At 44.6% G+C, this 15076-nt stretch overlaps 1 pseudogene; it reads right to left on the reverse strand.

The window, feature by feature from the left end:
• Nucleotides 1-534: 534 nt before the first annotated feature.
• Nucleotides 535-12095, reverse strand: LOC148094095 (copper transport protein ATOX1 pseudogene; annotated as a pseudogene).
• Between the last annotated feature and the right edge of the window lie 2981 nt (nucleotides 12096-15076).

The following is a 15076-nucleotide window of genomic DNA, read 5'->3' on the forward strand; positions in this document are numbered from 1 at the left end:
TTAAACTCTCCAAAAAGAGAGTCTGATTGGTTCAGTTAGTTTCTGGTATCTTTGGGGGGCTGTCTCATTGACTGCTGGTTGGTCTATAGCCAACTCTTCTGGGTTTGGTGTCTGCTCCTGCTCCTGGTAGCAGGGTCAAGCAGTCAGCTTTCCTCATGAGGAGCTCCATATGGGAATTAAGGGCCCAAGAGTAAAAGAAGCTGGTTTCCAAAACGGCCTCCTTCCAGCAGCATGCCCAACTACAACAAGATCTGACATATGGCCGCCAGTTTAGAGTAGATTAGAAGCAGTTAATGATTAAGGGGGGAAATGGGAGATGAGAAAGCATTTCCAGTCATTAGCCAAACACTATTCTTGTTCATTTATTTTGCAGCTCGACTTTATTGCAGGGAAGCTAGCTCAGAAGCAGGGCAAGTGTGGGCTCCACAGAGAACCCCATCATTGAGCAGGACTGCCAGGTCCCAGGTCTGTCTGGAAGCCAGCAGAGGATCAGTGTCCTGTCCCTTTGGTCCATCCTGAGGACCCAGGCCCTTGCTACTTGGGGTCGAGGTAAGAAATGGCCTTTCCTGTTTTCCCCAGGTACTCCAGCAGTGTGTCCATGGTGCTCAGAGTCCTTGCAACCTTCTTATTGGGGAGGCCAGTGTCAAACTGAACTCCCCCCAGCTTATTCAAGACCTGAGTGACCGACTGCATTAGTGCAGCTTTCACAGGTCACGTCCATGAAGAATTAGTGCTTCTTCAAATTCCTGATTCTTGAACTATGGGGCTGTCTCAGGACCACCAATAACTGACGTGAGTGGGCCCCATGCTCTAGCTAAACATTATTAATCAACCAATATATATTTGCATTTCAACACATTTCAACAACGCTTCTCACTTTCTAGGCAGTAAGATATGGTTGCTAAAAGCCTACACTGAGTAAACAGGTCAAAAATTATAATACAAAAAAGTATAATTGAGCTATAAAAACTCAAGCAGCTACCAATTTGGGCCATTTAGGGTCAGGGCGAGCCTTGTCCCTTTCAGTCGCCCCAGTGTACCCCTGTTTTACAGCACTGAATAATACTTGAGATTCAGAATGAACCTGAGCAATGGGAATGTTAATTTGAGTTCTAAAGGCTCAGTGGTTAAGAATAACTTAAGCTCTAGATTATTGATCTGTCATCCCCCCTTCGTTCCATTGACAAAAGTCAACTATAGACCAACTACCTGTATAATCTCTGTGTGGACATAGGGCTTTAAATGCTTTTCATAGTCTATCCCAGACACTGTTGGGACTGTGCCTGTGGACATGGGCTCCTGGCATAAATTCCAACCCTAGATGTTAAAACATGTTTATGTTCCACACCCATCATCTTCACTAATAACTACAGCTTTTGCTGCCTCTGCTATTGAAAACAGCACTTACTGGGTGCCAGCCCTGTCCCAGGCGCTTTACAGAGATGAATTCTTTAACAGCTTTTCCATGGCCAAGCAAGCTGCCTGTGGAGGTGTGCGAATCCCACGGGGCGGAGGGCCAGGGGTTAAAGCCTGGACTGAGCTAGCCAGGCTAGGAATGGAAGTGACGTTTCCTAATTCTCCAGGCAGGTTTGGAAGCAGTTTAACTGAGTGGCTCTTGCTCAGGCTCTCTCCTTTATTTTGTTTTTTAAAGGGAAGCAGCAGTGACCTGTGAGCAGGAGGGGTGGGACTGAGAATAAGAAGTGTCCACTTGGGGAACAGAGTGAAGGCTGGGCCAGCCGCCGCCTCGTCTGCCTCTGCTCTCAGCAAGGCTCCCTCCAGGGCTGCCCTTGGAGGCCCTGGGATTTGCTATCATGAGGGAAGCAAGGTCCCTCCCGGACCTACAGTATACACATTTGCCAGAGAATTCAACTCGGGATATTCTCAACAACCATTTTTTCGAGATTTTTCTACACTTGATCTTGTATTGATTTGGATTCTTAGCAATCTTTCAGAGTTTTCCATGTTTTTGTGTGTTTCTTAAGAAAAAAAATCCAGGAGCATTATTAAAACAGCCATAACTAACAATTCGACATCATTTCTAAGCTATAGGTGTCACTCAGGATCCCTGCAGGGGATCAGTGTAGTTTGAGGAAAGTTTAATGAAGAGACTGTTTACAAAAGTACAGCACCCAGGGGCTAGCAACAGTGAGGAGCCATTGCTGCCCTGAAGCCTGGAGGACAGCGGGGAGGAAGCGGTGACTCAGTAGCAAGACAGGGAGTGTATAGAGCAGATCCCCTGACAGGGACAGGCTGTGGCCGTAAGCAGAGGCACAAAGTCAAGTCCTGGTAAACGGGCAGGGAGGGAATCAAGAAAACATCTCTGTCTCCACTTTCCTCTGGCCTCCTACCTCTTACCAGTGTTTCCCACTTGCCAAGCCCCACGTGCGGGAGCCAGGAAGCTCAGTCTCCTGGGCACAGACCAAACGCGACAAGATGCGGGGCTGACGCGGGGCAAAGAGAAGGCGCTCAGTGCTTCGGACAGCAATATTAATAATAGTGACATTATTAATAATGCAGTCACAACAATATTAATAACAGCCTCCGTTTGAGCCCCTTCTTTGTGCTCTTTACACCAGTCTGGTCTTTTACAGAGAGGGAAATGAAGGTTTACAGGCTACTGCGCTCTTCAGTGTCCCTGTAAAATCGAAGTTGAATAAACCAAAAAAAAAAAAAATTAAAGATAAAAAGGGGAAAGTCCATGTGAAGAAGTACTAGGCATATAAATGTTAAGACTAGATTTCTCTCTTTTGGGGTGCTCATTGACTTTCTGCTATTAGAGAAGGCAAGACAGGCAAAGCCCACACTTCTTCTTTGCCTCAGTTGCCTGGCAGAGCAGAGCAAAATTTACATGTCTAGCATGTCTTACATTTATCCAGATTTCTAGTATAATCTCTCCCCACAATGTTACCCTGTACTTGGCTTTTGTCAATTTATCTTTCTTTCTCACTTTCCTTGTAAGCTCATTTTAATGATTTTTAAGGCAAAATAGTCCAAAAAGGGAACAGGTGAACATAAAATACTTGATTTCAGAGACAAGAAAGTGGGCACTCTTGAACATTCTTGCTAGAAGTTTAAATGATAATCTTTTTAGAATGTAATTTGGAAGTCTCTTAATTTTTTAAATGTACGTGGTCTTTGATTCACAATTCTAGGAATTTGTCTTACAAAAATACTTGCAAAAGTGTGTAGGATGTACCTACAAAGGACTTTCATTGTTATTACAAATAATAATGAAAAATTATAACCAAGTTAAATGCCCATCAGTAGAGGAGTGGTTAAGTAAATTATGAAAAAAATGTGCAATAGCTAAAATGAGTGAGCTAGGCCTGTGTTTAGTGACTTGTAGTAATGACAATATGTAGGGCAACATTTCTCTTACTCTTTGGTCTCAGGACTCCTCTATACTCATAAATTGATGAGGAACCCAAAGAGTTATTGTTACGTGAGGAATGGCTGTTGGTATTTACCATATTAGAAATGAAAACAAAGACATTTTTAAAATGTACTTGTAAATTTAAAGTTACAATAATAAACTCATTACATGTTTACATAAGTCACATCCTTTTTATGGAAGTGAACTGTATCAAAACATGATTTAGTGAGAAGGCTGGCATTTCCTCACATTTCTGCAAATGTATTAAATATCAGCTTAACAAAAGACTGCTGGGTTCTCATATCTGCTTCTGCATTGAATCTGTTGTGATACGTTGTTTTGGTGGAGGTGCAGGCAGAAAGTCGGGGATTATTCCAATAACCTTTTCAGATAATTGTGGAGAATCTTCTTGGTTGGTCATCAAAATTCAATGAGTGGTAGTTTTGTAAAGATTAGTTGCCATGTGGATTCTGAAACCATATCAATGAACTTTTCCTGCTCTGTTACATTAAAATCCATTGATCTTTCACTTTGCATGAGTCTTCTACCCATTTATGACTCTGTAACATCATGCATTGCATTGGTCATTTGAAAAATATTGGTTCACTGAGCTACACAGACCTTTGTAATATTGTCATATTTTATTAATAATATTTTAAAAATCACATTTGTTATCTCCACCAATCTCATTACTAATGTCTTTTAAGTGTTGGGAAGCTGTCCAACTCACAACAGAGAGTTGATGTGGTATATAATTTTTTTGTTAAAAAAACTATAAATGTTGCTTGAAAGTTTGAATTTCAGCATTAGTAATAGAAACTGTCAGTTTCCCCTGAAGTGACAGGCTCCTTTCATTCATTTTTGAGAAACTGTCTGAAAAATTCCCAAATTTGAACCACCACAGTTTACCTGTTAGTCGTTACTTCAAGTAAATATGGTGAAAAAAACAGTTGAATTCAGTTTGCAAGTCAAACAATTGCACAAGTGCTACTTCTTCAGTTGGAATGTCACTGAAGTGCTTTGTGTGTATTTCTCATTTCATTTACAGAATCTTAAAAAGACTTCAGGGTTGAAATTTAATAAAATTAATCATCAAGGGCATTCTTAGGGAAACTGGCATTTCTGTTATTCTAAGTGTGCGGTGGTGATGGATACGGTGACCACTAGGACAGTTTGGTGCCAACACCTTGATGGAAGGCACCAGCAGTTTTACCCACTTTTGGCTTTTGTATCATCAGTGCAAATGGCCACACCGTGAAAAAAAAGCAAATAATGCCTTAGTATTATTATAGAAGTAGCTTTGTCTTGTGAATCCTCTGAAATGATCTCAGGGACCTTCGGGAATTCATAAGCCCACCTTTTGAGAACTGTTGATATAGTGTATAATTCCTTTTTTGTTTAAAAACAAAACAAAAAACAAAACAAAAAATCTAAACCAAGATATACACAAAAGTGATAACAGTGGCTACCTCTGGCAGGAGAAAGTGATAAAGTGATGTTTACTTTTTACTTTATATACTTCTCTACTTTTTAATCCCTTACAATGAGTACGTATTTCTTAAGTAATTAAAAACACTAAAAAAGAAAGAGATTAAATTTAATTTAAATTATAAACAACAATTACAACACACTCAGGAATGTAAAATGCCCTTAGAACTATGTTCATATTGAAAATATGAAGAGATTAGAAACATAAAGCAGGGAGCTTAAATTATTTAAAAACAAAACAAGACAAAACAGAAACCTCACCCTGAGAAATACCTCATTTCCCACAGGGCTGGAGGAAGGAAGTGTTGCTGTGAATGAAAGCTGAGGCACCCACCAGACCCAGGTGGCTGAAATGAGTGACCGTCTGATACCTTTAGATGCACTTTGAACATAAATCTAAAACACATTCTCTCTAGAAGGAAACAGGATTAGACTCGAAGAGTGATTTGACACGTTAGAAAGCTCACAGCTTCCTTCCCAGAGGAAAGAGAAAATCAGGCACAGGACCCAAGGCCTACACAACAGATATTAAGTTTCTCTTTGGTGCCTTTCCCAGCTCTGTGCCCTCCTGTTTCTAAACTGGGCCCCAGTCACCTCTTGCCTTTGCAGGATCCAGTGCCCTTCTGATCTCCTTCTCTGCCCCCTATCTAAACTTCTGGGTGTCAGAAACAATGCTATCAGTCATCTATGCCCTAGAATAAATGAATCTCCTTTTCCCAGCTCTCTCCCTGGTACATTTGCTTATTAGGCAGATCTCTAAGGGTGGAATAAAAGGCTGGGTCCTTGCAAGGCAGCTTAGGCGGCATTAGCAATTGGTGGGGAGGCCTCTTTCCAGAGCTTCAGAAATCATACTCCTCGAGTGGCTACCTTAAGCAAAGCTTATCCTTTCTGCCCTGTGACATCAAAGAACATCAAAGAAGTTACTTCCCCTTTCTGGGCTCTGTAAACCCAGTGGGTTAGACTAGTGACCTCCACGGTGGCCCCTGCTCTGGGGCTCTGTGACTGAGCTCCTTTCATGCAGGGCAGTGCTAACTCAGGCCTAGGGAAACGGCATCTTGTTTTCAGTTCCTGAATTAAAAGAAGATTCAGAGGAAACTTCCCACATGCTCACTCCCTGCAGTTTGCCCCCCCCTTTTCTTCCTCCTGACCTGTGTCTCCAGGGGGAAGATCAAACAAAGAGGTTGCCGAGGGTGGTGGAATGCTGTGTTTGGTTAAGTCCCAGGCTGGATGTGATTACAAAGTTCCTGTGACCAGGAGCCCCGATGGGGAATGTGGTGGGAGGGGTTCTGATCTCTAGGAACACCCCCCACCACCACCACATGTGCGCCCACACCGGTGCACCAATGACCCTCAACACAATTATGAGTTGCTAAAGTTTGCGCTCTAACCTCCACCCCCGCCCCATGTATGACCCCACCTCTTCTTTTTTATTTTTTTATTGATTTTAGAGAGAGAGGCAGGGAGAGGGAGAGAGACAGAGAGAGAGACACATCAATCAGTTGCCTCTTGCGCCCCAGCAACGAGGACATGTGCCCTAACCAGGAATTGAACCGGCAACTTTTGGTGCACAGGACGACGCCCAATGAGCTGAGCCACACAGGCCAGTGCATTTTTAATCCATTTTGAGTTTGTTTTTGTATATGGTGTGAGACAGTGGTTTAGTTTCATTTTTTTGCACGTCCATTTCTTAATACCACTTATTGAAGAGACTGTCTCTACCCCATTGTATATTCTTACCTCCTCTGTAACAGATTAATTGACCATACAAGCATGGGCTTGTTTCTGGGCTCTCTATTCCGTTCCATTGATCTATGTCTTTGTGCCTGTATCATACTGTTTCGATTACTATAGAAGAGGTCTTATGGGTATTTGTTTTTCCCATACAGATTATTGGAAAACTGAAAAACGTTCACAAACTAAAGGAATAAGTAAGTGACTTTCTTCTATGGTTGTGTCTCAGTGTCTGTCTTCTTGCCAGTTTCTGAAGGGCAAGAGTCGTGGCTGATTCCTTTCTCTATCCCCCACCCCTTTCATTATGCCTAGAAATACTCTGTGCCTCACAGAATTTTGTTTGATGTACAGATGCATGAATAAATGAATGAATGGAGAAATAAACATTTCTACTAAGGTTGGAAAAAAATGTTTTTAAAGGTAATGGATTATTCCCCATCAAGTGTCACCATGTCACTCAACAAGTCTTGTCTCCATTTTCTTCACCATATTTCACAAACGCCTGGCCCTGGAAAAGTGTTCATGTTAGCTAAAGAAGAGCAAAATAAAGAGCCTGTGCTGGCACTTTAAGCTGTGTCTTCTTAAGAAAGTCACTAGCCCTCTTTAGACCTCAGTATCAACTAAAAAATAGGGTTGAAAATACCTGTCCCAAGACGAAAAGGAAGTTATGAAATGCCAGATGAGTGAAAGAGCATTGCAGCCATAATGACTTACAATTATATTATTAGATGAGCCATCTAAGGCCCAGAGAGGCCAAGTGATTTGTTCAGGGTCACCCAGTGAGTTAGTGTCAGACACTGACACCTCCAGGTTGTGCTCCCTACTTGGCGCCTGACTTGCTCACAGCCTTGAAGACTCACAGCAACATAAGAGAAGAGCATGCTTTATCGTTATCACCCATCAGCCCCTTACATTTGTTGGGACTATCAATCAGCTCAGTGGAACATTCTGGAACCATTTGTAGGGAGATGGCTATCTGAGCTGGTATGAGGAAAGGGTCACACACTCGGGCTGTGTTCATCAGATAGCCTTCTGGGCAGAAACATGCACCTGTAGACAGCCTAGGCTGGTGGTGAGAGAGTGGGGATGACAGTGTAGACACCCCTCTATCACACGCTGTCAGTGTCACACCCATATCTCCATGGTCCACCCTGGAGGTCACCTACAACTGCATTCACAAACTTTCTACTTCAGTGCTTTCTCCTCTCTGCCTGAGGGCTTTTTCTAGAAACAGGAGCATGGGGCAGGTTGAAAGTGGGACATCAATAGCCACAGGTAAAAACTTTACCCAGTAAGGAACAGCTGTTGATGGATAACACCTTCCTGGCTTCTCAGAAGGTCCTCAGTGGGACAGCCCCAGCAGCTCAGAGGAATAACCTGCTCATCAGTGCCCCTTAATAAAGGGGTGACTTTCTGCCTTCCCTATCTCACTTCTCCATTCCCTCACCTTGATTTCCTGGGATCATCTCCCCAAAAAACAATTACCACTAAACCTTTGTCTTAGAGTCTGTTTTAGGGAGATCCAAGTGAGGACAATCACCTCCATACTCTCCAAGTAGAGAAATAGCTAGGAGGGCAGAACGTCTTATCCACATACCCATTTGAAAAATCCATTCACTGGGCACACCTTCCTCTGTGCATCTTCTTGGCAAAGGCTACTGTGTTAGGTGATGGGAACACCAAGATACAGCCTCAGTTGGTGAGGACACAGGTAGCATCTTGAGGGGCTTAGTTGCCACCTGGGCAATTGGTTTGGCTTTGATTCCCAAAGTGGCTCTTTGAGAAGTGAGGAAAGGCCAAGGAAAAATCACCTAATTGAGAAGCAGGAGAACCACCTCCAGGGCCTGCTTGGTCTGTTTATTCCTTCATCCATTCATTCATCACAAATTTTTTGAGCACGAACTGTGGGTAAAGCCTTATGCTGGGAGTGAACATGTAGCAGTAAGAAGATAGATGCAGCTCCTCCCTCCATTGGGCATTTCAACTCAGCCCCTGCCTGGCCATGGAATCTTAAATAAGCCTAGGTCTTCTCTGGGCTGAACTAGACCATCCCTAGGGCCTTTCCATGCTGGAGCATCTGTGCCTCTAAGACAGAGCCTTTGTCCTCCAACAGCAAAAAGGCTAGTGGTTTCTCAAGGACCTGAATATTTGCCACTGGCACTCTGCAGAGCATAAAAGTGGTCAGAGCTATAGTGCACAGCGGAATTTCTTCCCTCAAAAGAAACATATAATGGGAAGTTTTTAAAAAAAAATTTTAAACTCGCCTGGCTGGTGTGGCGCATTGGTTGAGTATCGACCCATGAACCATGAGGTCATGATTTGATTCCCGGTCAGGGCACATGCCTGGGTTTCAGGCTCCATCACCAGTGGGGGACGTGCCGAGGCAGCTGATCAATGACTTTCTTTCATCATTGATGTTTCTATCTCTCTCTCTTCCTCTCCTGTCCTCTCTCTGAAATCAATAAAAATATATTTTAAAAAAATTTATTTAAATGTGGCAATAAAATAGCCGACTCTGGCTCCTCTATGTAGAGGGTACCACAGTCCCAGATCTCCAGCTGCCATGGTTCCATGGGGGTGGGTTAGGATTTGTTATATAGGAGAAGGTCTCAAGGTCTGGGCAGTTCTAAATGTTATTTTTTGCTAAATGTTAAAATGTAGCATAGTATTTTGTAGATGCTGCTGTAAATAGAATGAGCTGACAGGAACTCAACCAGATGAAAGTAGCCAACTGCAAAGAAGAAATCAACATGTAATTGATCAAATGGTATTTGCAAGCAATGGTTAAGCCTCTTAGGGAGGCAGAGCTTTGGATATAAATCTCCTGTATCCTTTACTTGTTGTATGTAAATAAAACTACCTTGTAACAATCATTTTAAGTTTGGTAATAGGTTCAGAGCCTGGTCTATACCATTTGCCTGAGCACAGTTATCTGCACAGGACATCCTGGGAAAGTTGGGGGTGGGAGACAACACTCTCACCACCAAAGGGACCTTGGCAAGGAGAAGTCACTACCATGGCCTTCAACTCAGGAATCCAGGAAGAGATTCTGCTGTCTTGGCCCGGTGTTGGGCTCCCAGGCCAGCAGTATTAAGGGGAGAGGCGGGAACACCTGCAGCATGGACATTTAGGGTCAAGATGAGGTCACAAGAGCAAGTGGCTGATTTGGCCAGGGCCAGGCTGCCAGGCCCATGCACAGCCCCTTTGTCATCAGCTTCTCTGTAACTAGTAACATTCTGCAGGCTGCTTGATCAGATGTGGGAGGTGTAGTGTAGCAGCTGCCATTCCTCTTTGTAAAGACACTATGAACAGAGTTGGTTTTGATCCCAACTGTGGCCTCCGGAGCTTGTGGCTTGCTGGTAGTGGCAGGCTTCCCTCCCTCTGCACCCCCTGCCCTGTCCCTTTTGTCTATACAATAAGCAGGAGAGTGGAGTCTCAAATCCAGCTCTTGTTTGTCCTCAAAGCCCACAGTCTTAACCTCTACAGTTCAGGTTCATTGGGGTAAACTGTCTTCAGCTCCCCTCCTCCTCTCTGGGCCTCTCTCCAGCACTCCCAGCCCCGGGTGGCCAGGGTCCTCTTGGTAAGCAGAAGCCTCCCATTGGGAAGAAGGCAGCAGACAATAAACCCATTCAGTCTGAAGTTTTGTGGATTTAATGTGTGCCCCATTCTGGCCATGAGTGCAATCTCAAAAGGGGAGATAGAATAAGAATGATAGTTTTAAAAAATGGCCAAATTAGCTATGTGACCTTGGGTTATTTACTCAACCTCACTGAGCCCCAGTATCTTCATTTATATCATGGGAATAACATTATCTTTGCCTTGTGGTTGTAATGATTAAATGTGGAAAATGCCCAGAACATAGTAGGAATCCATATATTTACAATCTTGGGCTGGAAAGCAGAGAGATTTGGGGTTTCTTTACTGACTTCTCTATTGTAGGACCCGCCACAATGATTTTAAGCTTCCTGCATTTACTCATAGAAGCAGGGGCTGTCTTTCCTTGGTGAATGATTTTTAACAAGGTAGCAGTAGGGTCTGTGAAAAGCTGTCAGGGTTAACAGGACTCTGAGAGGCCCCCACTCCTAGCCCAACCCTATAAGAAATCTGCACAGAGTCTGTGCAGTGCAATCAAAACTCCTAACACCATTGGTCTGTGTTTCTCTAAATTTCCACCAAAGAAGCCTTTATAGTTGCAGAGGAGAATGTATACTGCCAAGAGGTTTAGATACGCATATGGAATTGGCTTCCTGCCAGTAGGAAATTTCTTAGAATACACTTGTGTTCTCATAAAAATTCCTGCAGATTCTTATATTCTATGCCAAAATATATATGTATTTAATTTAAAATAAAATAAAAAAGCATGTCTCCCCACCCCCATAAAATCTTCAAATTGGCACTTTCAGAAGACACAGTGAGTTCAGCCTGTGGCTTCATGCTCTGCCTGGATGTGCCACAGACCCCCTTCCCAATTTGACAGTGTCGCTCGAGAATCAGGATGTGAATGTGACTGACCCCATCATATCTCTTAGCCCCTAACACTGGACCTGGACTGCTCAACCACTGCCCACTACACATGCACAGCATAAACAAAACACAATGGGAGGTTAGCAAGACCACACACACACACACACACACCCACACACACACACACATACCCACCCACCCACCCACCCACCCACCTGAAAATTCTAATCATTGTTTGGGGAGAACATGAGGTTTGAAAGACCTGGGTGGCACTGGTGCCGTGGTAGTGGTGGTAAGCAACAGAAATTAACTCTGGGTAACTTAGAAAGTACTTTTTTTTCACCAGGCCCTGGGAGCTGGGTACAGGGTGAGACCTTGAGCTCTGTGGGGTGCGGACTGGTTTAGAGGCTTGGGGGCGGCTGTGAGGGCTCTGGTCAGATAGGGCAGGTCGGCGGTACATGAGCAGAAGCTGCAGCATCCAGGCTGTGGGAGATGCCAGGATCAGAACGTACTTTACTGGAAGATGTGAGACAACAGGCAACGGAAGGAAAGGCTGAAGCCCCAGGCTCCAGAAGGACAGGCAGGAGGGCAGTGTCAGGAATCTGGGAAGCAGATACTGGACGGTAGTCACCAGAACTAGGATGAATTGACCCCAAACATTTTCTGGTTTTGTATCATCCACTCAAGATTCAACTTTCTAGAAGAGAGTATCTGGCTGGCCTAACCTGGGTGACATGGCCCATCCCTGGCCAGGGATGGTGGATTCCCTTGATGGGCATTCTCACCAAGAATGTCCAATGAAAAAGGAGTCAACTACTAGGGCAAACTGTGGTGCTGTCACCAGAAAAGTGAGCCTAGAATGCTGGGCAGGAGCAATTCAAAGCTCCATGACAGATTCCACGACTTGTCTCCAGAGCCAGTCTGGCTCTCCCCAGGAACTTACATCATCTCCGGGGGTGTCTGCCATCACCAGATCACCAGCATCATCAGCTGCTTCTACATGTTCCTTCTCAGAACACAGAACTTTCTTCCTGAGCATGAAGGTCTGGCATAAAGTGCAAAGGGCCCAGGGGAAAGCCCACCTGGAGAGACCTTGTCCTAAGCACAATGACCCACAGTGATAGTGCCATTCAAGAAAATGGGTTTCAGTGAGAGGAGAGGGACATGCCCACAAGAGTAGAACCAAGACAGAAAGGCCTGGGTTCTTGTAGGTAGCTGGACCATCTCCACTGTTTGGCCAAAGGTAGGTGCTGGCCTAGAGGCCTTTACTCTGAGAAATCTTGAGTCAGGCCTGGTTTGTTGGCCATAATCCTCTTTCTGCAATGCCAAAAAAAGAGATATAAACAAGCAAGAAACAAAACAAAAGACCCCTCAGAACAGTAATAACTAGACATGCAGTACACAAATCACACATGTTATATAGAACATTCTAGGCAGTGCAGGACTGTCTTGAGTAAAAAATTAAAGTCTGTAAAATGACTCTTTCCTTCCTCCAAATCCCACACATGTGCCCCACTCTATGGAATCTCCAGGTTCCTGCTTTTCCCTGTCCAGCGGACAGCAAGAAGAGTCTCTTGAAGGAACAGAGGCGACAGGGCAGGGAAGTTCCAACTGCTGTTCCAGACCTGTGACCAGAACTGAGGATAAAGCAGGAGCTGTCTCAGATACATGGGGGCGCACACAGCATCTCTACCCTGGGCATACCAGGCAAATAAAGAAATGGTGAAAAGAAAGGGAGGGAGGGAGATGGAAGGAGAGAAGAGGGGAGGGAGGGAGAAAGGAAAGTAACAGTTCCCTTTATTCCCCATTCCACCCATCCTACTCCCTCCCAGAGGTAACAGCTGTTTCCAACCTTTCCTTACTGATTTACTTATAATCAGATGAGAAGTCAACTGAGTGTTATTTTCCTGTAGGCATTTATGAAAAGACAAGAGACACGCTTTGCTGCTCTCCCTCTCAAGAAGGCCCCTCTGCTTGTGCCCTGGACGGGGCTTCCCGGTCCCCCTCCTCACTGAGAGGAAACTGTGGGGCAGGAGCTTTGCTGCTTTTGTTTTGTTTTCCAGCACTCAGAGTGGAGCTTGGAATATGGTACATTCTCAAATATTTCTGAATGAAATTTCTTCTTTCTCCTCAGATGTCATGTGATTCCTGTTTCACCACACCCTCCCTTGATTTGATCGGGTTTGAGTGGGTTATTGCTCTTCCCAGTCGGTGATCCTCAGCTGGAGTGCCTGGGCTTGGCTGTGCACCCTGAGATAGGGGAGCATGTCATGGAGCTAGAAAAACAGGGCTAACCTTCTTAGGTTTGGAGCCTGATGACCTACATTTGTGTTCCCGCCTAGCCAGCAGCTGTGAGGACCTGAAGAGACATAGTGGATACTATAGTACGTCATCCAGAGCCCCTCTCCAGGGCTAAAGCAGTCATTCCCCCAGCAGCTGGAAGTGTTGAAGGCTGATGGCTCTCAGCTGAATCCCCTGGGGACTTGCTCTTGGCTCGGAAAGGACCATCTTTCTCAAGGTGACCTCCTCTTCCTGGGGCAGCCCAAAGACTGCCTCCATGCAGGAATACAAAGGCTTGGCCCCCTCTTGCCAGTAGGAGACAACTCTGCAGAGCCACCCCAGCCCCAGAGCAACCTGTGAGATTGTCTGAGGCCTTTGCAGTGATACATCACAGCCCAACTTCTCTGCCCTGTCCTGCCTTCTTTATTCCCCAGGTGCTGATCCTGAGAGCACTTCCCAATAAACTTCCTGCACACCAATCTGTCTCGGAGGCTTCTTCTCAGGAACACAATAGGCAACAAGAGGCCACTTAATCTCTATTCCCAGGCTCCTTAGCTATACAATACAGGTATTAAAGAATGTGGGCTTTGAAGTCAGACAGATCTAGATTTTTAAAAAAATTTATCTTTATTAAAAGTATTATAGGTATCCCATTCCCCCACCCATTGACCCCCTCTCCCTCACTCCCCCTCCCCAGGCCTTCACCCCATTACTGTCTGTGTCCATGGGTTATGCATATATGCATACAACTTCTTTGGTTAAACCCCACCTCCCACCCCCTTCTCTCTTCCTTCTGAGATCGGAGTCTGTTGCATGTGTCAGTGTCTCTGGGTACATTTTGTTTGTTAGTTTCTGTTGTTCATTAGCTGCTTCTTAAAGAAGACCCTTTAACTTTTCATGTAGTACTGGTCTGGTGGTGATGAACTCCTTTAGCTTTTTCATATCTGTGAAGCTCTTTATCTGACCTTCAGTTCTAAGTGATAGCTTTGCTGGGTAGAGTAATCTTGGTTGTAGGTCCTTGCTTTTTATCACTTTGAATATTTCTTGCTACTCCTTCTGGCCTGCAAAGACCTAGGTTTTAATCCTAGATCTACCACTTGCCAGCTCCGTATTTTGGGGCAATTTATTTAAGCTCTCTGAGACTTAGTTGCCTCATCTCTAAAATGGGATGTAGTAGACACTTCTAGTGCCCTGTGTCACATCCCCTCGACCTACCTGTGATATCAGCTGCAGCTGTGGGGGACAGTTTCATACAAGCTCAGACTCACCTGTGCTCACAATGTCCTACCAGGCCACTGGTGGCCAGGAGCTGTCTCCAGGTCACTCTGTGCTTCACTAATGTATCTGGGCCATAACCTGAGTAGGACTTATTTCCAACCCTCTAGAGTGAATGCATCGTACTTGTCACTTCTTGCTCATTTGGCCGCATTAACATGATGTTATTGGTATGGTGCACTAATGTGGTCTGTGAAACATCCAGATGGTCGAGGTCCCTTCAGACTACATTACAATAGAAAGCAGGAGAGTTAACATAGCTCTGATGCAAGACACAAATGCATCCTGTTCTCTGCTCCACGTGAATGTCGACAGCTTTTGATTTTCCTTTCTGACAGGGATAGAAAAGGAGGCAATAAATAGGCACCAGGTATCAGAAGCTGTGTTGATCTAAGTCCGTATCCAGCAAAGATATGGACTTAGCACCACAGCAACAATTGGGACTATTGCTTGAAGTTTGTGGCA

This window comes from Miniopterus natalensis, chromosome 1 (genome assembly GCF_054644295.1).
Source record: "Miniopterus natalensis isolate mMinNat1 chromosome 1, mMinNat1.hap1, whole genome shotgun sequence".
NCBI classification, from domain to species: Eukaryota; Metazoa; Chordata; class Mammalia; order Chiroptera; family Miniopteridae; genus Miniopterus; species Miniopterus natalensis.